Source organism: Monodelphis domestica, chromosome 5 (genome assembly GCF_027887165.1).
Source record: "Monodelphis domestica isolate mMonDom1 chromosome 5, mMonDom1.pri, whole genome shotgun sequence".
Taxonomy (NCBI): Eukaryota; Metazoa; Chordata; class Mammalia; order Didelphimorphia; family Didelphidae; genus Monodelphis; species Monodelphis domestica.
This window is the reverse complement of record NC_077231.1, coordinates 126,807,279-126,833,744: the sequence shown is the minus strand read 5'-3', so window position 1 is coordinate 126,833,744 and position 26,466 is coordinate 126,807,279. Positions and strand designations below refer to the sequence as shown.

At 36.4% G+C, this 26,466-nt stretch overlaps 1 protein-coding gene and 1 long non-coding RNA gene across 4 annotated transcripts in view; one reads left to right on the top strand and one right to left on the bottom strand.

Annotated features, from left to right (window-relative positions):
- DERA (deoxyribose-phosphate aldolase) overlaps positions 1 to 26,466 on the bottom strand; it is a 187,681-nt gene that overhangs the window by 60,189 nt on the left and 101,026 nt on the right. The gene's annotated exons all lie outside the window — the stretch shown is intronic.
- Positions 730 to 24,800, top strand: LOC107650086 (uncharacterized). Of its 2 annotated transcripts, XR_008912188.1 has the most exons (3): positions 745 to 925; positions 9,084 to 10,223; positions 21,850 to 24,800. It is a non-coding gene; the product is annotated as an uncharacterized LOC107650086 (long non-coding RNA). The 2 variants fall into 2 exon arrangements; XR_001624831.2 differs by lacking the exon at positions 21,850 to 24,800 and having other exon boundaries at positions 730 to 925; positions 9,084 to 10,338.

Below are 26,466 nucleotides of genomic sequence, written 5' to 3'. Positions count from 1 at the left end.
TTAATCAACAATTGGGATTTTCCCTTCTACTAAGTCTGTTGTAACTTACCACTATAGTACTGAATTACATGCAGAGGATATAACATTATAATGAAATAACAAATGAAATACTGAAGTGACTTCATTAAGTGATCTTTTACAGAGAGTAATGTTAGAATAAGGTTGAAAAAGGTAGGCTGACGCCTGATTGTGAAAGACTTTAAATGATTAAAAACATTTTTTTAAAGGATTTGTTTTTGGCTGTAGAGGCCAAACAGAAATAGGAAACCTCTGAAGTTTCCTGAGACGAGTATGGGGTGTGTGTGAGAGAGCTACGCGTTGCCAGTTGTGTGACAGATTAAAGTGAAGAGAGACTTTAGGAAGAGAGATCAGTGAGGAGGCTCCTGGAATTAGTTCAGTGGAGAGATGATAAGAGCCTAAACTAGAGGGGTGCTTGTTTTATGGAATCAAAGGGACAGAAAGGAGGAGGGATGCTGTGGGGAAATAATTGAGAAGACTTGGCAAGCCATTAGATATGTGGGGTGAGAGTGAAGAGTCAAACAGACTACGAGGTTGGGAACCTGAATGACTGGAAGGATGGTGAAATGTGGGGAAATCTGGAAGAAGTGAAGATTTGGGGCGGATGAGAGAGTTGTTTTAGACATGCTAAGTTTGAGAAGCCCAGGGACACCATCTGAAGCTTCCAATAGGCAGTTTGTGATGCTGGATTGGAATTCAGGAGAAAGATTCTGACTGGCTACATGTCAACTACAATACAAAGGTCAGCTGTATTACTGACCATTCCGAAACTTCAATCTTCACTTATCCGCTCATGTCCAGCAACCCACTGCCCAGCAAATCAGGCTCTGGGGATATGGACTAGCTTCAATTCTGGAGGCGACTTCCCCAGATCTTATCTCTTTGGCTTGGCTGCCCCCCAAAAGAGGTTAGTTTGACAAATTTCAGATTATAGTTTACGTCTAGATTTCCACAGACATGTAAAAAAGTGTCTAAATAAGCACAGTGAGCCAAGTGTGCCAACTCTCTGCTTCTCCAAGGAGAATGTGTGAGCCATTCTTTCATGGAGCACAATCTTAGTTTCTTACAGTTTTATGTGGAATGAGAATATTTAAAAATATTAAGATCCAGTTCCTTTAGTTGTTATTAGTTAATTTACAGAAAGTCCCAAGATGACAAGTTTTCACATTCACTCCCCACCTGTCCACCATTCTGCCACTATCACCATAGAAACAAAAGAGAGCCTCTCGTTGTGTTCTGTTTTCTTGTGGATGTCTATGGCCAAAGAATTCATCACGGGTTGGCCATTCTACTAGTGACAAATCTCTCCTTACTTAGGGAACCCGCCATTCAGTCACCGGACACAATCTGTCACTATGGCCATACTTTTAAACTTCATAAAGTCTGCCAGACCTCAAATCACAATGGTCTAGCCTTCAAGGACACTTTATTTGCACGCCACAATGAGGCTTCAGAGTAGGACTTCCAGAGAAGGAAATTATACCATATAAATGCACAGTCATAAATAATAGATGCCAAATTAATGTTGCAAAAGAGATTAATTATTTCTAAGTAGGGTCATAAAGGAAAAGTTAAGAGGAGGTAGGATTTGATCTGGAAACAGTGAAGAATGAAGTACAATACTCTAAGGCTCAAGGAACAAAGCTATGGTTGAAAATCCCAAGACATGGCAACAGGAAGGAAAGGAGCAGAAGGAGAAAGTAAGAAAAAACAAATTGAATTAGAGCAGAGAGTTTGTAAAAGGCATTAACAGAAGATAAGGCTAAAAAAAAGTAGGTTAAGGAAAAGCTTTGAATGCCAGGCTTAAAAAATGTGGACTGCATCTTATATGAATTGGGAATGCCCTGATGGATTTTGAGCAGGAAAATGGCATCATAAAAACTGTTTTTAGGAAGGATAATTTGGTGGTGATGTGAAGAAAAGATTGAAGCAGGGAAAGTGGAAGCAGGGAAGCCAATTGGGAAGTCCTTGTAGTCAAATAAGAACTGAAGTATTAGAGGTAAAAGAAGTGAATGAAATCTTAGAAAAATTAGAATTAATAGACATATGGAGAAAAATAAATAGGGATAAAAAGGAATACACCTTCTTCTCAGCACCACATGGCACATTCACAAAAATTGACCATACATTAGGTCACAGAAACATAGCACACAAATGCAAAAAAGCAGAAATAATGAATGCAGCCTTCTCAGATCACAAGGCAATAAAAATAATGATTAGTAATGGTACATGGAAAACCAAATCTAAAACCAATTGGAAATTAAACAATATGATACTCCAAAACCGTTTAGCTAAAGAAGAAATCATAGAAACAATTAATAATTTCATCAAGGAAAATGACAATGGTGAAACATCCTTTCAAACCTTTTGGGATGCAGCCAAAGCGGTAATCAGAGGCAAATTCATATCCCTGAAAGCTCATATTAACAAACAAGGGAGAGCAGAGATCAATCAATTGGAAATGCAATTGAAAAAACTCGAAAGCGATCAAATTAAAAACCCCCAGCAGAAAACCAAATTAGAAATCCTAAAAATTAAGGGAGAAATTAATAAAATCGAAAGTGATAGAACTATTGATTTAATAAATAAGACAAGAAGCTGGTACTTTGAAAAAACAAACAAAATAGACAAAGTACTGGTCAATCTAATTAAAAAAAGGAAGGAAGAAAAGCAAATTCACAGCATTAAAGATGAAAAGGGGGACAGCACCTCCAATGAGGAGGAAATTAAGGCAATCATTAGAAATTACTTTGCCCAATTATATGGCAATAAATACACCAATTTAGGAGAAATGGATGAATATATACAAAAATACAAACTGCCTAGACTAACAGAAGAGGAAATAGAATTCTTAAATAATCCCATATCAGAAATTGAAATCCATCAAGCCATCAAAGAACTTCCTAAGAAAAAATCCCCAGGGCCTGATGGATTCACCTGTGAATTCTATCAAACATTCAGAGAACAGTTAACCCCAATACTATACAAACTATTTGACATAATAAGCAAAGAGGGAGTTCTACCAAACTCCTTTTACGACACAAACATGGTACTGATTCCAAAACCAGGCAGGTCAAAAACAGAGAAAGAAAACTATAGACCAATCTCCCTAATGAATATAGATGCAAAAATTTTAAATAGGATACTAGCAAAAAGACTCCAGCAAGTGATCAGAAGGATCATTCACCATGATCAAGTAGGATTCATACCAGGGATGCAGGGCTGGTTCAACATTAGGAAAACCATCCACATAATTGACCACATCAACAAGCAAACTAGCAAGAACCACATGATTATCTCAATAGATGCAGAAAAAGCCTTTGATAAAATACAACACCCATTCCTATTAAAAACACTAGAAAGCATAGGAATAGAAGGGTCATTCCTAAAAATAATAAACAGTATATATCTAAAACCATCAGCTAATATCATCTGCAATGGGGATAAACTAGATGCATTCCCAATAAGATCAGGAGTGAAACAAGGATGCCCATTATCACCTCTACTATTTGACATTGTACTAGAAACACTAGCAGTAGCAATTAGAGAAGATAAAGAAATTGAAGGCATCAGAATAGGCAAGGAGGAGACCAAGTTATCACTCTTTGCGGATGACATGATGGTCTACTTAAAGAATCCTAGAGATTCAACCAAAAAGATAATTGAAATGATCAACAACTTCAGCAAAGTTGCAGGATACAAAATAAACCCACATAAATCATCAGCTTTTCTATATATCTCCAACACAGCTCAGCAGCAAGAACTAGAAAGAGAAATCCCATTCAAAATCACCTTAGACAAAATAAAATACCTAGGAATCTATCTCCCAAGACAAACACAGGAACTATATGAACACAACTACAAAACACTCCCCACACAACTAAAACTAGACTTGAACAATTGGAAAAACATTAACTGCTCATGGATAGGACGAGCCAATATAATAAAAATGACCATCCTACCCAAACTTATTTATCTATTTAGTGCCATACCCATTGAACTACCAAAATACTTCTTCACTGATTTAGAAAAAACCATAACAAAGTTCATTTGGAAGAACAAAAGATCAAGGATATCCAGGGAAATAATGAAAAAAAACACATATGATGGGGGCCTTGCAGTCCCAGACCTCAAACTATATTACAAAGCAGCAGTCATCAAAACAATTTGGTACTGGCTAAGAAACAGAAAGGAAGATCAGTGGAATAGACTGGGGGAAAACGACCTCAGCAAGACAGTATACGATAAACCCAAAGATCCCAGCTTTTGGGACAAAAATCCACTATTCGATAAAAACTGCTGGGAAAATTGGAAGACAGTGTGGGAGAGACTAGGAATAGATCAACACCTCACACCCTACACCAAGATAAATTCAAAATGGGTGAGTGACTTAAACATAAAGAAGGAAACCATAAGTAAATTGGGTAAACACAGAATAGTATACATGTCAGACCTCTGGGAGGGGAAAGGCTTTAAAACCAAGCAAGATATAGAAAGAATCACAAAATGTAAAATAAATAATTTTGACTACATCAAACTAAAAAGCTTTTGTACAAACAAAACCAATATAACTAAAATCAGAAGGGAAACAACAAATTGGGAAAAAATCTTCATAGAAACCTCTGACAAAGGTTTAATTACTCATATTTATAATGAGCTAAATCAATTGTACAAAAAATCAAGCCATTCTCCAATTGATAAATGGGCAAGGGAAATGGATAGGCAGTTCTCAGATAAAGAAATCAAAACTATTAACAAGCACATGAAGAAGTGTTCCACATCTCTTATAATCAGAGAGATGCAAATCAAAACAACTCTGAGGTATCACCTCACACCTAGCAGATTGGCTAACATAACAGCAGAGGAAAGTAATGAATGCTGGAGGGGATGTGGCAAAGTAGGGACATTAATTCATTGCTGGTGGAGTTGTGAACTGATCCAACCATTCTGGAGGGCAATTTGGAACTATGCCCAAAGGGCGACAAAAGAATATCTACCCTTTGACCCAGCCATAGCACTGCTGGGTCTGTACCCCAAAGAGATAATGGACAAAAAGACTTGTACAAAAATATTCATAGCTGCTCTCTTTGTGGTGGCCCAAAACTGGAAAACGAGGGGATGCCCATCAATTGGGGAATGGCTGAACAAACTGTGGTATATGTTGGTGATGGAATACTATTGTGCTCAAAGGAATAATAAAGTGGAGAAGTTCCATGGAGACTGGAACAACCTCCAGGAAGTGATGCAGAGCGAGAGGAGCAGAACCAGGAGAACATTGTACACAGAGACTAATACACTGTGGTATAATCGAACGTAATGGACTTCTCCATTAGGGGCGGTGTAATGTCCCTGAACAACTTTCAGGGATCCAGGAGAAAAAAAAAAACACCATTCATAAGCAAAGGATAAACTATGGGAGTGGAAACACCGAGAAAAAGCAACTGCCTGAATACAGAGGTTGAGGGGACATGACAGAGGATAGACTTTAAATGAACACTCTAATGCAAATACTATCAACAAAGCAATGGGTTCAAATCAAGAAAACATCTAATGCCCAGTGGACTTACGCGTCGGCTATGGGGGGTGGGGGGGAGGAAAAGAAAATGATCTATGTCTTTAACGAATAATGCTTGGAAATGATCAAATAAAATATATTTAAAAAAAAAAAAAAAAAAAAAGAAACCTCTGACAAAGGTTTAATTACTCATATTTATAATGAGCTAAATCAATTGTACAAAAAATCAAGCCATTCTCCAATTGATAAATGGGCAAGGGAAATGGATAGGCAGTTCTCAGATAAAGAAATCAAAACTATTAATAAGCACATGAAGAAGTGCTCTACATCTCTTATAATCAGAGAGATGCAAATCAAAACAACTCTGAGGTATCACCTCACACCTAGCAGATTGGCTAACATAACAGCAAAGGAAAGTAATGAATGCTGGAGGGGATGTGGCAAAGTGGGGACACTAATTCATTGCTGGTGGAGTTGTGAATTGATCCAACCATTCTGGAGGGCAATTTGGAACTATGCCCAAAGGGCGACAAAAGAATATCTACCCTTTGACCCAGCCATAGCACTGCTGGGTCTGTACCCCAAAGAGATAATGGACACAAAGACTTGTACAAAAATATTCATAGCTGCGCTCTTTGTGGTGGCCCAAAACTGGAAAACGAGGGGATGCCCATCAATTGGGGAATGGCTGAACAAACTGTGGTATATGTTGGTGATGGAATATTATTGTGCTCAAAGGAATAATAAAGTGGAGAAGTTCCATGGAGACTGGAACAACCTCCAGGAAGTGATGCAGAGCGAGAGGAGCAGAACCAGGAGAACATTGTACACAGAGACTAATACACTGTGGTAAAATCGAACGTAATGGACTCCTCCATTAGGGGCGGTGTAATGTCCCTGAACAACTTTCAGGGATCCAGGAGAAAAAAAACACCATTCATAAGCAAAGGATAAACTATGGGAGTGGAAACACCGAGAAAAAGCAACTGCCTGAATACAGAGGTTGAGGGGACATGACAGAGGATAGACTTTAAATGAACACTCTAATGCAAATACTATCAACAAAGCAATGGGTTCAAATCAAGAAAACATCTAATGCCCAGTGGACTTACGCGTCGGCTATGGGGGGTGGGGGGGAGGAAAAGAAAATTATCTATGTCTTTAACGAATAATGCTTGGAAATGATCAAATAAAATATATTTAAAAAAAAAAGTTCTTCAAGAAAAAAAAAAAGAACTGAAGTATTGGCAATTCTTTTTATCAAATGTTCTAATCTATCTTTATATCCAAATTACTTCAGAAAACACATTAATATGTTAAATTAAATAAATAAAATAAAAAAATAATGTTAAAAAGACAATGTACTGACACTTCCTAGGTGACCATGGATAAATCACTGAACCTGGATTGCCTAATGCTTGCCACTCTTCTATCCTAGAATTGATACTAAAATAGAATTACTTTCTTTTTTTTTAAGGAAAAAAAAAGACAATGTAATCACTAATTATATTAAGCTTTGCTTTTCCTCCTAACTCTAATACTGCCATTCCAAACACTCTGGCATGTGGATTCAAATATTAAGTTCATTTATCACAGAAGGTATTTATTTCTAGAAGAGCCAGCATCATCAAATACCCACAGGTTTTCCTCAGAGCTCTTCTAAGAATAGTACTGATCTCACTTTCCCCCACTCAGCTTGTGGAAGCTAATCGCCTGAGAGAAAATAAAAGCTACCCAGAAAAAGGTCCTCTCATCAGTGGCCTATAATTTCAAGCACACACTTTTGGGCTTGGAAAGGGGCCCTGGTAGTGACAAGTCCAGCCCTCTCATTTTACAGCTGAAGAATTCTAGGCCTAAAAAGGTACAGTTACCTGGATGAGGTCACACAATAATTCAGTGAAAGTGGAAGGACTAGAATCCACGATGGGATTATACTATTCTTTGCCTTAGCATTTACATTAGTTTTACTAAACTAAAATTTAAATGATTGGATAAAGTCAAGACTACAAACTAAATGCCCTGGTAATCAAATCTGATTGACTGAAAGTATATTTGATAAATTTATATCATAATATCAACTTGTATTTTTTTAATTTTTCCAATTTAAACCCTTCAGTACAATATGTTTTTTTTTTGTAGTCTAAAGCAAGTAAAAGCTTTTATAAGTCCCATAATTACAAGTCTCCATGGTACAGTTTCATTAAAAACTTTCATTAAGCAACAGCTGCCCTTGTATATGGTCGTCTAATCAATTTGGTCAAACAGAATGACTTCTAATCAGCTGTTGATAAAAATAGAAGATGAAATTTTAATTCTAATAGATTAACCACAAACTCAAGACAGTCTTCAAAATCCATCTAGCTCTATTCTCCAGTGGATTTAATGACTATTCAGCAACTCATTACTAAATAGAACAAGATGAACATTTTCCAGTTCATTAAAGAAATGTACTATGTATTTTTGCATTGTCCTCATGATTCGTTACAGGGAGTCTTAATTACAAGATAATGGATAATGGTTATTAAATGCAGACTGCAGTAATGAAGCTCTATTCATTTGCGAACCTCAGAGACTGCAAAGAGGGGAAAATAAAATTACTAGCTTCAAAAGATTAACGGATCAAATTATTATTCAATTTTGAAAATCTCATTCAGACTTCATAGAAACAAGGAGAGATTAAAAAGTAGTATTAGGACCAAAGTAGTGCTTTTAAAAATAATAATATTTTAAAGCTATTACTAGCATAATCAGCTTCAGATGTGATAATTAGAAAAACATATAGCTAGTTTAACAGCATCTTCTAACAATGAGAAAACTGTACATTTTAATTTCATGAACAATTCCTATTTATGATATAAGAAGTTACTAGCAGAAACCTGAAAACTCTTAGGGAACATGGAAGATATATGATGCCACTAAAGAGCAATATAATGAAAGGTATTATTAACATTTTATATTTCACTAATGAAAAATGGGAATTAAAATCAAGTGCTGCTTGAGAAACCTTGTAATTAAGTGGAATGCATGCCAACCTTATAATAGGGCTTCTGGACACATTATTCACTGGCCCCATATATTCTTCCCTTCTAAAACAAATTATAAATTAAGGTTTGCAACTGAGTTTTATAGAGTGATTCTGACAATACCCCATACATATTATCAGTAAGTAAGCGAACAGTTCTTATTTGTATGAGATAAATAAAGGATAGACTTCTAGCAAGATGGTGAAATTAGAGGCTAAGACTGGCATTTCTCTCACCAGCTCAAAGCATCAAAAAATGCACCATACAAGTAATTAAAAACAAGAACAAACTGAGAATGAAAACCACTCCACACAAGCCAGTTTCTGCATGAAAACAAAAAATAAAAGGGAAGTCACCAACTTACTACTTTATCAACACTACTTGCCACTCATAGCTACACTCATTGTCCAGGGCACAGCTCCAGGGTCACCCCTTCAACATTTGCTACACTGTACTTAACTCTCAGTTTCACAAGACAATGATAAAATGTCATTTCCCTTCCTTTTATTTTTCTTGTATTAATCCAGGTATATTGACCCCACCACCACCACCACCTAGCAAGTAGAAATTCTGGAAGATAGGATGGAGAGGAACCCAGCAGTAATGGGTCTCCTTTGATGTTACCTGGAAGATACAAGAAAGACTCTCAGGAAGGAAGCAGTGAGTGATTATATATAAGTCTAGCTATGATGAAACACTTTCCAAAGCAAGTAAAGCACAAAATTAACTAAAGAAAGACAAGCATGACAACAAAAGAATGGAAAGCAGGAGATCTTCCAACAAGACAGCTGAGAGGTGGTGTATGAGCCTAGCTCCATCTATCATAATAAACTCACTATAACATGCTATCTATAGAAAATGAATAATAACTAACGATGTGCCAAGAAAGAAATCACAGCTGAAAATCGGATTTCTAGGGGAAAAAATGAGCAAAAGAAGATTCAATACAATAATGATGCACTGAAAGAAACTGACTAGCAAAACTGAATGAAATTTCAAAATAAGAAAAAAAAAAGTTTAGATCCTCAATTTTTCAAATAGATCTGAAATCTCATAGCATTCCTTCTAAATGTAATGGGAAAGATGTATAGATGGATAGTCTCTGCCTAGTTTCAGTCATTGAAACATAGATAATTACTCTCTCTCTCTCTAACTGATTCCAGTCCAAATACACAGAAACTTTTGGGTGCTGGTTTCCAGTCATAAGTGATTCAGAAATTGAACCCATTTAATGAATTTTCTAATTGGCAACAAAAGCAGAAGCGCCAAGTTGCTGAGTTTGAACCAAGTGTGCATATAAAAGGAGCATTCCTTCTGTCTCAGAACCTTTCCTTGGTGGCTGTAAGAGGGCAACACTGTTCAGAGATACCAGAGAGAAAGGAAGACTTCTCTTTATCCCACCCAGCTGCTAGCTGCCCATCAGTGCATGGACCTTTGGTTTCCTTTACGTTTACTGTTTCATGATTTTATATGAACAAGTATTCTGAAAATGAGAGGACCCAAGTGACCTGGTGAATTCAACAGTTTCATCAGAGGTGTCTCCAGCAACTCAAGTCAAGAGGAGAGTCCACCAGAGCTGGTAGCAGTAGGCACAGGAAACCAGGTGAATGAGCAGCAACCTTGCGATGGACATACTTAAGGACATGCTCAATGCAAGCTCTGCAAGGGTGAGAGCCTGAAGGGTGGTAGCTAGTGGTCCAACCCAGTAGTGGTTAATCAACCTGCTTGACCTGGACAAGCGACAATCTGACCTACTCAATTAAAACACTGCACAGCAAAGAACAGTCTAGTTGAGCTGCAGGAAGCTAGTCCAACTGAGTAGTGGAGAATTTTATCCATCACCTCTATAACTGTTTTTTTTTTTTAAACCCTTACCTTCCATCTTGGAATCAATACTGTATTGGCTCTAAGGCAGAATCAATGTGTATTGGCTCCAAGGCAGAAGAGTGGTAAGGGCTAGGCAATGGGGGTCAAGTGACTTGCCCAGAGTCACACAGCTGGGAAGTGTCTGAGGCCAGATTTGAACCTAGGATCTCCCATCTCTAGGCCTGGCTCTCAATCCACTGAGCCACCCAGCTGCCCCCTACCACTATAACTTAATGAAGATTACATGAAGGAAGAGAAGGACTTCCATAGAGCCAGAAGTTGGAGGTACCTCAATTACCTGTTTTGTTTTTTCCTACATATGAGACTTACTACCATTTTACTTTAAGGTTGATCCCTTGACCTCAAGGGACCTTGTGTATACAAGGGGTGAATGTTGCCCTGGTTTGGAGTTGGAGTGTGAGGAGGGAGGCATTGCACCAGCTAGCTATTCTTAAAACCTTTTTAGTAAATCCCTTTGTAAAAGCTAATGGAGTCAAGAAGACTTTCCAATAACAGCAGCAGTGAAAGGAGGATGCCTATCATCACCACTACTATTCAATACTGTACTAGAAATGCTAGCTATAGCAATAAGAGAGGAAGAAATTGAATGAATTAGATTAGGCAATGAGGAAACAAAACTATCAGTATTTGCAGGTGATATGATGGTATTCTTAGAGAATCCTTGAGAATCAATCAAAAAACTAATTGAAACAATAAACTTTAGCAAACTCTAACAAAAATAAACCCACATAAATCATGAGCTTTTCTCTATGCTACCAATAAAGCCCAACAGGAAGAGACAGAGAAGTACATTTGAAATAACTGCAGACAATATAAAATACCTGGGAACCAATCTGCCAACAGAAACCCAGGAACTATATAATCACAACTACAAGACACTTTTCACACAAATAAAATCAGTTCTAAATAATTAAAAAAATATTAATGTTCATGGGTAGGCCAAGCTAATATAATAAAAATTATAGTTTTTCATAAATTAATTTACTTTTTCAATGCCATATTAATCAAACTACCCAAAAATTATTCCATAGAGCTAGAAAAAATAATAGCAAAATTCATCTAAAAGAGCAGGACCAATGGAATAGATTAGGTACTCAACATGCAATGATAAATGACCAAAATAAACTAATGTTTGGTAAACCCCAAAATCTAGACTTTTGGAAGAAGAACTCAATATTTGATAAAAACTTTTGGGAAAACTGGAAAATTATATGGCAGGAATTAAGTATAGGCCAACACTTCAAGCCATATACCAAGGTAAAGTCAAATTGGATAAATGATTTAGAAATAAAATATACCACCATAAAAAAATTAAGGAACACAAAATAATTTGCCTATGGATAAGGGAAGAATTTAGGGCAAAACGAGACACAGAGAACATTATAAGATGTAAAATAGATAATTTTAACTACATTAAATTTAAAAGCTTCTACACAAGCAAAATCATTGCAACCAAGATTAAAAGGCAAACAGCAAAATTCTCTGCTAAAGGCTTCATTTCTCTAGAATTTGTCACATTTACAAGAATCCAAAGCATTTCTCAATTGCCAAATGGTCAAAGGATATGAACAGACAGTTCCATAAGAAATGATAAATAAGATGATCACCAAAAAAAAAACAAAAAAAACACCCCAAAACTAGAAAGACATATAAATTGATGCAAAGTAAAGTGAGCAACATCAGGAGAATGTTTAACACTGAAACAGCAATAATGTATGATAATCAACTATGAATGACTTAAGTATCATCAACAAGACAAGGATCTAGGACAACTCTAAGGGCTCATGATGAAAAAGGGTATCTATTCCATAGAAGGAATAGATGGAATTCAAATGCAGATTGAAACCACATCATGAATTTTTCTCTAGTGTAAGCAATATGTATCTTGTTTCACAGCATGATGAACATACAAGTAGGTATTATATGATAATATATGTTCAACTTATATTGTATAACCTGCCTTCCACAGAATAGGGGAGGGGTAGAAGGGGGAGAGAGAGAGAACATGGATTGCAAAATGTCAGAAAACAAATATTAAAAATTGTATCAACATAAAATCTGGAAATTTAAAAAAAATTAAAGCTAATAGATATAATAATAACTCTGTTAATGAAGAGCAAATCCACGGAGGTTTGTGAACAACAGGGTAGAAAAGAAACCCCTCCGCTCCTCAGGGTTATTCTTAAAGCCCAGAAGGATATAGGAACCTAACCTACCAATGTGAATGCTAGTGGGAATATGCTCTGGGAGACCACTGCACAATCATGCAAATCACAACCACAGATGCCTGCCTCTCTTTTATAATTCTTGTTTATGTTCCTGTAAGTTCACACACCCCCACCCACCCCTGGTAAAAGCCCAATATGCTGGGAGCTTCCTCATTTTCCCTTAATACCATTAGAATCCCAGGAGAGCATTTCCTGCTTATTGATTTCTCTCACCATGTAACCCAGCTATCTTCTTTTTCTTTCATACATTTCTTTGATGATATGGTTTATTCTTTCATTTTTAAGCCTTATATTATTAATTCTATACCCTATCCATGCCTACTATGAGTTCTCTTGCCACTCGATTCCACCTGTCAAGTCAATCAAATGTTCTTAAGGTGATTTGTAGATTCTTTTGTTCTCCATTTAGTTAGAATTGATTTTGTCAGTTAAACGTCCACATAAATTATTATAATTGATGTCTATGTCCTTTCTTCCATCCATAGCCATTTTTTGGCACCAATAATAAGTTAGCCTAGAGGTTTTTTAAAATTGCATACCATATATTTTTCTCATTTTTATTCTCTATTCTAGCTTCCTACTAATTTTGATTAGTCAGGGGTCTAACTAAACACAAACAGCTGATTTAGTAATGATTCCCACATTAGTAACCATAATACCCCATCTGTTAAGAACAATTAATTACCTTCTTTCTTATTATATTTGGTGTTCATCATGAACAGGAATCAAGACTCTGTATAAGCTATAAGCTTGGCCTTTCTCATTCCTTGTTTCTGATCTAGCATCATTTCATATTGTCATGTTCATGATAAGTATTTGCTAAGACACAACCACAAAAATAACTGCAGTTCATGTGAAAATATTTGATGCAGAGGATGAAGTGTTAGAAAAACCATGTGAAGGAGTCTGTAAGATCTTACAGAATAGATCAACATATAGATTTTTATTTCATTGCAAAGGTGGGAATGGCAAAGATGGCACAAAAAATAGTTTGGAAACTATGGAAATCTGATAAAAAACCAATTCTGCTAGCTTGTATTTACCTAAGTAGAATTATTATATCTTTCCTTCATTAGTAAATTCTTTAGGGAGATAGATGTGTGGGAAAGCTCAGAGAAAGGTCTTTCATGCAGGGGAAAGAAATAGAGGAACAAGAGGAATTTGGAGATAATTGCCCAGCCTTGGTGCAAGAAGGCATGACTTTTTTTGGTGGGGAGAGAGAGGAGTGCAGGGAGAGTCTAAATCCCTCTTTCAGAAGGCTTTGAGAAAGAAAGGAAAATAGCACTGAGTAGAAATAGTATTCAGGTATCAAATGGTACAAAAGGAAGATTCCAGAGGTAGACAATATAAGAGTGCCCACTTCCCAAGACTTTAAGGTTCAAATTGTGGTTCACAAGATCACCTCTCACCCTAAGAAAATGAAAGTCTGATGTGAACAGGCAGTGAAGAGGCTTTGAGCATGGAATTATAGGAAGCTCAGAATTTTGGCTACCACGTATCACTGCCTCTATTGTTAATAAATATTTCTAGGAATGGAATTCCTCAGAAGAACCACTAAAAAAAGAGAGAGATGGAAAATAAAATGGCTTAAGAAGTTTATATTAACAACAATAGTTTGGCTAAATAAAGGAGGTAAGATTTTTTTTTTCTCCCAAAGGCTCCACATTGTTGAGTATCACAGAATAAAGAGTCAGGACAAGCCACAAACAGGTGATAAGCATTCTAATCTATTCTAGAAGGAGGGAATGAATAGGAAAGAGAAACAATTAAGTAAATATTTTTAGGAAGGAGTACTATAAAGTTAAAGAGAGAGAAGAGAACTAGAGAGAGAGGAAGGAAGAATAATGTAAAATTAAAAACAAGAAATTTGGACTGAAGCAGAATAATAAGGAAAGTGATTAGAATCTAGAGGAGAGAGGGATCAGATTGATGTAAGCAAACGAAACTACAAGAATTAACCATTTTTTTTTAAATCTGAAAATCAAGTTAATGACAATTTAATAGTGGAAAACAAAAACTCAAAAATTACAACAATAAGTATAAGTGGATTAAACTTTCCAAGAAAATGAAAAGAATGAAAAAATTTTAAAAGACCAAAAATTTGCTACATGTAAGGAACATTTTATTAGATAAAGATATATGGAAAGTAAAAATGGCTTAGAACCACAATTATTACAGTTCTTGTGATTTCTTCCAAAGCAAGAATTTCAGTCATAGTTTCAAATAAATTTTCAATAAAAATAGATGTCAAGAGAAACAGAAAATCTACCCCATGTTTAAAGCATAAATAATGAAGCAATGTTGAATACATATGTATTGAGTGGTATGACACCTATGTATGTAATGGAAAAACTAGATAAGTTGCAAAAAAATGATTTTGATAACTAACAGAATATTTTAATATTTTTCTTACAGAGCTTAATAAATCTAATGGAAAGATAAATAAAAGAAAGGTGAATTCACACAGGTTCTTGGAAAAATAGATTTGAAAGGCCTATGTAGGGAACCAGGTGGCATAAGAGTAAGGTCTTATTCCAAAAACAAGGATTTGGGTGTTTATCAAATACTAAGTTGCTACGGTCTTTTACCCCTGTATATTGTGTATCTACTTTATTTCATTGAGCTACCATTCTATTCCTTAGACAGTATCAAATTGTTGTTTTATAGTGCAGTTTAAGATCTAGTACTGCTACGCCTCCCTCCTTAACATTTTTTTTCATTAGTTCTCTTGATATTCTTGACATTCTTGGCTTTTTGATCTTCCAGGAAATTTTTGTTATTATTTTTTCTAGTTCTATAAAGTAAATTACTTGGTAGTTTGACTGGTATGGCACTGAATAAACAAATTAATTTAGGTAGAATTGTCATTTCTATTATATTAGCTCAAATAGGTGGCATAACAGACACAGTGTCAGGCCTGAAGTCAGGAGGACTTGGTTTCAAATCTGACTTCAGACACTTACTAGCTGTGTAACCCTGGGCAAGTCAATTTATTCCAATTGCCTAGCCCTCATACTTCTGTCTTAGAGTTGTTAGTAAAACAGAGAATAAGGGCTTTAAAAAAAAAGATCTATGAAAGTTTTTTAAAAGGAATATTAAAGAATATACATATTTATCAGCATTGTATTTTTTATTCTAGAGCGCAAAGATATTAAAAATAAATAATAAAATGGTAAAAATAGTAAACATATCAATTACACATGATATTCCAAAGAATCTGTGACCTTATAGATGGGGGAAATGTTTTCCAATGACACAAACTATATCCCATCCATACTAGTCCATCTTGCACAACTTTGGCCATTATTTCCCATAAGTTTGCTTCAGGATTACAACTAATTCTGGAGGTTCTCCCATTATTCCTTTAATATCACAAGGCTATCAATGGAACATTTACATTATTTGTGTTTATTCCTCGCTCTTGCCATGCTGCCTGTCCATCTTGTTTTTCAATCATACATTTCTGTTTTGATATCCTTTACATTCACTGCTTCTGTGTATTTCTTTGTTTTTAATATGTTGCATGCTGTTCAGACACCCATTTTATAATTCTTTATTGCCCATTGAGTGATAGTTAACTTCAATTTTTCGGAAACAGTGATGTTCCACAAACTGCAACCATAAAACATCCCTACTAGGCTGTCTAATTAATTCAGCACTGTGATTCTATTTTCATAAAGAACTCCCAGTGAGAAAACACCCTCTACTGCAAACATTTTGTACATTATAATCGAAGAGTTGCCTGAGGTCACGGAGAAGTTAAGTGATTGTGGATGGTCACTTCAGTCAGGGGGCTAAGCCTGGGCCAAACATAAAGTCCGCTTTTAGGAACTTTTAAAGTTAGAGATATGAATAAATCAAATAAAACAATGACTGACATAAAATTGTCATAAATCTAGAGATTCTCCCCCAAAAAAGAAGCAAATAATGCTGTGTCAACTGCAAGCAATGAATCAATAGGAAATAAATAGATTTCTCACAAGTACTACATGAATCCCTAGAAGAAATAAAAGTGAGAGATTTAAGTTCTGGAGGAAAGAACTAGAAGGAGAATAAATGACTTGAAAGGAAAATAGTAAACCTTACCCAAGTAACAAACTCCTGAAACTAGAATAGACCAAAGAAAAGTCAAGAATTCTATTAGGCAGTAAACTAGAAAATTTTTGTAATGCACAGAAGAGAATAGTAGGAAGATCAGAGGGAAGTATAAAAAGCAGGCCATTTTTTGAAAGTGGCCCATAGAATTTCTCATGTACTTTTTTTTCCAATAGAAAAAAAATCCCAATTAGTCAACAAGTATCTAGTAAGTGCTTATCTACAAGGCACTGAAAAGCAGAAATGGTTTGTTTACAAGGAGCTCACCTCCTAATGAGGGAGACAAATATGAATACAACTAGATATGGGCAGCAGCTAGGTGGCATAATGGACAGAGTGCCAAACAAACAGATCCAGTGTCTTGGCCAAGAAAACTCCAAATGGGGTCACAAAGAGACAAACACAACTAAAACGAGTGAACAACAGATAGAACATAACCTCTAAGAAGATACATCAGCTCTCCTTCTAATCAAATTGAGCCCAGCTAATTGTCCATTGGCCATGTCTGTCCAAGAGAATGATAACAATTATAATATCTCTCATTTAGATAGATTTAAAATGTAAAAGCAATTGGCATGCACATATATTTTGATGAATGTACTCTATAAGTTGCCTATTCAACTGCAATGCCCATTTAAAAGGGAATAATATAAAATGAGATCAGAAGGATAGATTAGGGCCAAGATGTAGGCTGAAGAGCCAAAAAGAAGCATTTATATTTGAACCTACAGACAATGAGGAGTCATTGGAATTTATTAAGTAGTAAAATGACACAGTTTATGGTTTGGCAGCTGTGTGAAAGGTATATTGGAATGGGAAGACTTGCCATGGGGAGACCAATTAGAAGGCCACTGCAATAGTTCAGAAGAGATGATAAGGCTCCAAAGTAATTTGGTGACTCTGAATAAATAAAACAGGTTGGACGTGAGGGATTTTGTGGGTGTAGAAATGATAAGATTTGGCAAGGGATTGGGTATGCAAGGTAAGAGAGTCAGGAGTGGAAGAAAATGCCCAAGTTATGAATCTGGGGACTAGAAGAACAGTGGTGTCTTCAATAAAAATTAGGAAGTTTAGCACATGTTTGAAAAAAATTTGAGAAATACATAAGGACCCAGTGTCATAACAGAAAAATTGGTCAATCAGAAGGCAGAGAAAGTACCTACAGAAGAATTCCATATGCTTAGCAATTGGAAAAGAGGATGAAGGATTCCCCTTGCCTAGAATATATAGTGATAATAAGTACTTCAGGAATCATTAGAGCACAAAGATATATTGGTATGATCAAAGGATAAGAATTATCTCATAAGGAAAAAAATGTCTTTTAGAGAGATGGCAACATATATGCATCAAGAAAAATAAAAATAAAAACACCTGCTCGTGCCTTACCTCTCTTCACTGTGAATCCTGAGTACTGAATACACTTGTCAAGTCAGTAAACCTAATTCATCACATTCACAAAGCAGTATATCATCATAATTAAGCAATATGGCATGATAAAGCAGTATGGCAATCAGGAAATAATCACCATCTTGGGGTTGGAAATAATTTCAAATACCTCAAGGGTGGGATTATGTCATGATATCCACATTCCTTGTCTTATCCTCAATTAGAAAAAAAAAGTAACCATTCAGAATAATGCAAGGTAGTAGAGTTCAAATGGAATACAAGTTGGGGAATTTAACTCATAATCCATGGTAATTGACAGTAACATGCTCTGGAGGGGATTACACAATAATTAGACTAACCACACAAGGCAAACACTTAACTCCTTCCTACAATAAAAACTACCATTTCTATAAGTGCTTTAACACTTGCGGTGTCTTATACCATTATTCACTGGAGTCTCATAACAGTCCTGGCAGGAGGGCACTGCAGCTATTATTATTCCCACTCTATGGAGGGGGAAACTGAGGTTTAGAGTAGTTACTTGAACTAGAACCTAAAATTCACTGACTATCCATTATGTCATGACTCCATGTGTAATTCAAAAGGTGGTCTTGTTTATTCAAAAAACCCAAATTCTTTTCATTGAACTGCAGAATTATCTTAATTTTTGTGCTGAAAATAAGATACAAGTCCTCCTCATACAATTTGGCAATGGAATCAATTTGAATATCCCTTCAATTTTTTTAACAGATGTAGAGAAAAAAAGAAAATTATTTATTCTGCTATGATGGTATCTCCCAGATATGAGATATGAGATATCAGATATGAGTTTAAAAATCAATTAGTGTCATATCATCAGCATCTTGAAACAAGCTTTAAAAGGAAACAAAAGAGCAGTTGCTTCTGAGGCCTACATTTAATATGGATCTTAAATCCATAAAGCATCAATGATCTCAGGTGAAGTTGATCAAGTAGCTTCACATTAATGGTAAACCAATAACATAAAATGAAAATGTCTCCCTCGCCCCTCAAGTGGGTAAAATATCTGTCTCCTTTGACCCCAAACAAGAAGAGATAAAAAGGTGGCAGTAAAGCCTGCTTTTGAAATATTAACTTAAAGCCATTCGTAGCATAGTAGTGCTCAAGATGCAGATTTTAAATTGTCATTTTATTCTAACAACTGGGAAACCAATTTTTATTTCTAGAACAAATTCTTCTGCTATAGGAAAAATCTTGTTTATGGAGCCTGATTCTCTACTGATAGGCTCACACCCTTCCCTAGCACCTCTCCCAAACCTGACCCTGACTGAAATGGACAGGAGGGGCATGGATGAGGGGAAATTCTAGATAGAAAAAAGAGAGTTACACAAAAAGGAGGAAAGATGACTCCATTCGTGTTCATGTGAGGGATGAACTCTGGGATAGAGAAAGTATCCTTTCAAGGAGGCAAAACTAAACTTGGTCATCAATGCTTTCTTTCACATTCCTTTTGCCCTTCAGCTATTCCATGGGCTCCTTAGTGTCCATCCTCTGGCCTCACGTCAGTCCTGCAAGCTGTCCAATGGTCTCCATCTCTTCATGTAGCAAAACTTTATTCTTTGGCTTCATTTCCTCCAAAATCCATATTACCTCCCAAAGGAGCAACATTACTCCTGGAAATTACTCCATTTAATACATTGGCTACTTAACATCTCACCTTCCCCAAATAATAGGATGCTCCAAGTATTCAAAGGTTGAATATGAAACTTCATGGATCATGGTCTCGGGTGCTGCTGTTTCCTGTACAAACCCTTCCATGACTTCATAGAAGAGTTATAGGGGCCGAAAATAAAGTTCACCACCCTGTGGCAAGGCTCTCTTCATTAGGTGGGTCATTGCACAGCAGACTCATTGTCCATTTTAGAATCTTCACGGCAAATAATTCCAGGCTGGTAATGCCTCCCAGAGGTCGTACTAATTGGAACACACTTATGAAATCCATCATCTATTATCACATAAAACACTAGAGGAAGGCTTTCTTGGAGAAGTGTGTGTATGCCTCTGAACACATACACACACGCACACAGTAGGCTATCCTATCACCAGCAGCTAGGCAGCACAGCAGATAGAGCCACTGAACCTCTAGTCAGAAATACCTGGGTTCAAATTTGGCTTCAGATATTTACTAGCTATGTGATATTGGGCAAGTCATTTACCAACTCTGTTTGCCTCAGTTTCCTCAATTATAAAATGGAGATAATAATAGCATCTACCTTGGAGAGTTGTTAAAAGTAGCAAATGAGATTATAGTATTTGTAAAGCACTTAGCACAATACCTGGCACCTGGAAGGTGCTATGTAAATACTAGCTAACATTTATATATTGTTATTATGCTTTAACTCGATATATGAAAGGAAAAGCACTGTTAATTGGGAATTTGGGGACTTAAAGACAGGCAAATGGTTGAGAGAAAATTGGTCAAAAGTCTTTTCTGCACCACTAAATACAATCATGTCTTCTAATGAAAAGAAATTCCTCAAAATTTGAACTTCTTTCCTAACAGCCAGATATTGTTAGTGGAATTTACTAAAAAATGAATTTCTATGCTAAGCAAATGCCCTGCATTGATATATGATGATTTAAAATGAACTTATCTTAAAATTATTCAACCATATCTAACATGTACCAATGTAACAGTATAAACTGGTGGAGAAGGTGCTGGATAAAAACACATAATTTTGAGATAAATTGATTTTTAAACCACCATATCTACACTAAACATTTAGCTAGTCTAAATATTCATGTTCAGCAAAGTTTATGTCCAGTAAAAGAGCACCATAATTGTATTTACAAAATATTAAAAGTCCCAGGGGAAGGCTTTTAGCATACAGGGTAAGTCCTTTAAGGAGGAAAGAAGGAAAGAAATGTTTAAGAATTTCAAAGAATAAGAAAGCTCATATGGTTTAGGATCTGCACCAGTAGAGGGAGTGCCCCCATCAATACAACTGATTCATAGATATATCCAATCCATTGTTTTCCCATTAGTTTTGGGGAGGTGGTAGAGAAGGAAAGAAGACCCCAAAATTTTCAATGACAGTCAAAATACTATTTGCTATTTGGCATTATATTTTAGCAAAAGAAAAAAATGGAGGGGGGAATGTTTTAACAAAATAATACTATATATACTTTAAACAACTGGATTTAATTTTGATTGTGCTTCCTATTGTTACAGTGAGTTTGGAATATAGAGTATGCATTAACATTAAAAGTCAGATATTCTTGTGTGGAATCTATTAACTGGAGAGAAAATTGCTCAAATTGAAGAAATAGCTGCTTAAAATGGATTTAGAAATACATTTTACTGAACAAAAGCAAGCTAGAAAATTAGACTACTTTATCAGGATTAGAGAGAGCTATGAATTTTATACACAAAGCTTTTAAAAACAATGCAGAACACATTTGAGATTACCATACTTCAATGTCATCACAAATCTTTTTTTTTGTACATTTTACGATAAGTATGTTGAGATTTTTTTCCCCCAGTGGCCCACCTCATATAAAGGAAGTTGCATTTTTCTCTGTTGGATGTGTGGGGTATCTTTAGGTAACATTTACAATGTATCTGGAGCTTTCTGATTTTTCTATCAATAAATGAGAGATGTGTAAGGGTGATGTCTATTAAATTAATCTATCAATCATTCTACCGTTCTCTCTCCAGATACATTTATAGGGTGAGAAGACTGTGGGATTCAATCAATCAGTCATAGGCATAAGCCAGATATGGACAAATCCTAGAAACCTCTATTGACTCAATCAATCAATTAAAAGCATTTCAACTAGGTACAACAAAAGTCTTGGTTGAGGGGCTTGGTTACAATCAGTGGACACAACATAAAACAAGCAAGGTTCTTTGAAATCAAGAATTTGAGTGTCTGGGATCTCAGTGATGGAAGCCATCAGTCAGTCCTTGAGAAGGAAAGGCTTACTAATAAGGAGGAGAAAAGCCCCAACCTTGGCTATAGTCTCCTTATCTTGATGCCAACCCCCACCCCAAATCCCAAGCAGGAAGAGGACCTTGTAAACTTGAGAGAATTAGAAGATTTGGAACTTTCATTAGCTTTGGAAGTCTCAGTTGATACAATGTTTATATCAGGAACAACAAACTCAACATTGAAGAAAGATAGCTTCAAGTATCTCCAAGGATCCAAAAAGAGGAACAATACCATGCCTAAGAGGAACTTCATGAGTACAATTACTCCACAAAAGGAAGGAAAAAGATCTGGTGACTGGGACCTACAAAATCATCACTGCCTGAGCCTATTTCACCTTTCTGGATACACGAAAGAGCGTGTCAGAAACTTTGGGGGAGAACGTTTTATACCATGTGGTATTATATCACTGCAGAAAACATTTCTTTCTAAAGATCAATTAAGTCTAGTTGACCAATTGTTATCAAGTGATAATCAATGCACAGTGGTAAGGGCTCATGAATTATGAGCAATAAAAAAAGCAACCACTACTCCCAATCTTGCTGAGTTATCCTCAGAACCTAGTGAGAAAAAAGTAACCAACCCAGCTCTGAGGATACACTCTACCAATGGAAGTAGAGGTCAGAAAACCAATTCTAGATTTTGACCAAGTTTCTATTTGGGTGAATTAATAGAGTATAAAGACAACATCTCTGCAATAAAAGACTTTTACCTCCAGTAGCATTGAGTACCTTCTTGAAACTTATCAAAACTTATCAAAACAATTTGAGTAAACTTTCATATGAGAAATTATCCAGTAAGAATTGGCAGAGGAGAGTAATTAGTGAATCCCTTACTCAGTATACTGAAGAAACTATCCATCAACCTGATAACAATAGAGAAGTCTGTTGTATTTCCAGACCTTGTATCCAAAACATAACAGAGAATCTCCCAAGGTTTGTCAAAACAACAACCACTCACCTTCTAATGACTCCGGTAAGCATAAATTATATTAAAGGAAAACCTCAACAACATTGTAATGAACTCTCAGACAAGGAACTAAGGAACAGAGGGATTTGCTGTTGCTCATTGGAAGCAACATTTAAAAAAGAGACAAGCAGTTTTGTAAAGTTAAAAGATGAGAAAATAGCATCTGTGAATTAGATTTGGATTTCTGGACCATGTCTTAAAATATAGGAATTGCACACTACTAACAAAGGCTTCATTTACTAGTGCCTTGCAAATCAGATAAAAATTAACTAAACTAAAAAGAATGGAAGAAAAAAAAAGCTGATGTATCAATATCCAATAACTCCAAGGATTATATTTTATAAGATTTATTAATAATCACTTGAAATAGAAGAAAAAAGAAATAGATGTAAAACCTGAATAAAACTCTCCTGCCTCTCACTCCACCTCCACAAACCATGATGGGGGAAGGGGGAAAAGAGAGAGAGGAGGTGGAACTACACAAAACTTATATCCTTTCTATGTTAGCATGTAATGTGAGAAGGAACATGGGAAGCTGTGATTTAGAGTCCTGGGCAAAATCTAATTACACATGTATATTCACCAAGTTAGATGCAACACAGAGTAGCTACAACAAAAGAAATTAAGGTACCTAAAAACTTACAAGACACAAATCTAAGAGAGAAATAAGAAGTAAAGCACATGGCCTCAAATATCTCTACACAATTACCTGAAGTTTAGGTCACAAACATGATGAACAAGAGATACTGAGAGTCAAGTTTTGCCTCACTGAGATATGGTGGGATGAACATCCTAATTAGATTTGTTTCTGGGTATATGCACCACATTAAAAATGAACAAAGTATGTAAAAAAGGAGGGGGGCCTTGTAGATACCAAGAATATATTCTTATGAGGGAATCCAGGTAGAAGCAATGGATGAAATTCTTGGATGAAGATTATTGAAGGAAGATATAGAAGCAATTTTGTCAATGGACCACAATACAGACCATCTAGTCTGAAAAAAAAAAGGAAAAAAGAGGAGTTTGGGGATCAGATCCCAAGCCTGGCACAGAAATAATATGGCAGTGCCAGTACACTTCAATTATCCAGAAAAATGGATAATCTTATAGAACTGTCTCTCTACCAAAGGCAGTCTCTCAGTTTGCTGAAATGATGATTTAATCCTCAAAAGTAGAAGAATCAACAAATTCAAATTCTATTTTGTATTTGATTTTTCCTAACAAAGACATTGATTGCTGGAGTGGAAATTATAGCAGCCTGGGGGAGGAAACACTATACCTCATAAAGTTTGTGATAGAAGAGTGCAAAGCTAGGATCTTAGATCCAAGAAGGGCAGGGAGTTGAGAAGAAGAATTTGTCTTTTAGAGATTCAAGAGCTAATCAGTGTTTTCTGTCCTTTTCCCACCATTTAGTAGTAAGTGCTCTCTAAATGGATATTATTTGATAAGTTTGCCAGAATACCAGAGAAAGGAAAGTGAGTACTCACAGTAAATCGAGGTATCCAAGTGAGTTTTAGTGAAGGCATTTTTAAAGATATCTGAGACTCTAAGGCTGGAAACACAGACATTACAATTCTTTCAAATGTTTCTAGGAAAAGTGCTTCTAGAATGAATTTCACACCATTTTTACCACAGAGCACCAGTCCTCAGATCAGTATGAAAAATACAGCAACACAAAAATGTCTTCTAAGGTATCTCCATCACACACACACACACACACACTCTTCCATATCTGATACATGCTAGTAATGCTTCACCCATTCTCCTCACTTTCCAGGAATTCCAGGGTAATGATTAATGAGAAGACAAGGTATTATCACTTGCCTCCACTCCCAAATCTATGCTTTAGTATCTGAGCCATATAACTGGCCATCTCAGGGCAAAGGAAAGAAAAAAATAAAGGGATGGGGGAGGGATTGGCTCAACCCAGAGCTAACCTTGGAAACACTTAGAGCTTAGAGATTGGGGGTTGGTTTTATGGTCTGGACTGCAATCTATGAAACTTCTTATCTGTATTCTCAGAGCTAACATTAGCAAACAGCACCAAAGAAAAGAATAAGGATGCTATTAAGTTTGGTCATGGCTTGAGTTGCTGACTTAACTCTTAACTCTCCTAAGCCATTCTCTAAATTTTTAAACTTGCTTTCTATATATAAGTGCAAGGAAAAGGTTAATATTCATTTGAAATTTTTGTTCAGTACTTAATATATTAGAATGTCTTATACCCAGCCCTCACAGCCATCATCTTGGGAAGCACTCCCTGCTGGGATACTCTAACCACATTCTTTGAAAACCCCCAAAAGAACGTTTTTGGCATTGTCAATTGGTTCAAGAAAAGAAACTAAAGTATCAGTGGAAATAACATTAAAGAAGAGGTGTTATCGTCTGCTTTGCCACTGCACCCCAAGGTCCATGAGACCTTCTATGGGACATACAGCTGAAACCGCCCCTAGGCATTGTTTCCATAAGAATATAAGCTCCTTGGCCAGGGTCACAAAGCAGGTACATGGACCTGCCTGACTGCTACCAAATTAACCTTCAAAGAACTTTGATATAAGACCTCAAAACGAATTCTGGACACAAAAGATCAGGGTGAAACAATTTTTCAGCCCAAGATAACTTAAAAGGGCAGCACAAAAGATCTGTCACACTGGGGTGAGAGCGGACCACAGACCCTGTCTCACTAAGCCAACTCAAGCTTGAGGATAAGAGGGGCTAAATCAGAGGCAATGGGCTGAATCTCAGGCAATGGCTTTCTGAGTTCTCAGCCCAAAGACATTAAATGGGTCAGACAACTGGTCAGAAGGATACAGGGGTTCCTTTTTGGCCTCCGAGTGCAGGACTCTATTGCATTGCCCACACACAGATTCAAATTGAAGTCCTGGGTCAAAGGCCCAGGGCAAGGAGAAGCAAATGCACTTGTAGCTGTAGGTGACCAAGCAACTCTTGTCACAATTACAATGTGGAAAATAATATTCCTGGTCACTCAAAGACTACAGCAAATGCCAGGATAATACTAAATACACATGCTTAAATCATACCACCTTAGATGAACTTAAATGTCTGGATCCTCAGAGCTAGCTTTGAAGGGAGCTATACAAAGAAACTAAAACTTGGGAGGAACAGAGCCCACATAGAGCAGTTTTTTAAGTCAAAAGACAAGAAAAAAGTCAGAAAAAAACAAGAAAACAAGAAAGAGGGGGCAGCTGGGTAGCTCAATGGCTTGAGAGCCAAGCCTAGAGACGGGAGGTCTTGGGTTCAAGTCTGGCCTCAGACACTTCCCAGCTGTGTGACCCTGGGCAAGTCACTTGACCCCCCCATTGCCTAGCCCTTACCACTCTTCTGCCTTGGAGCCAATACAGAGTATTGACTCCAAG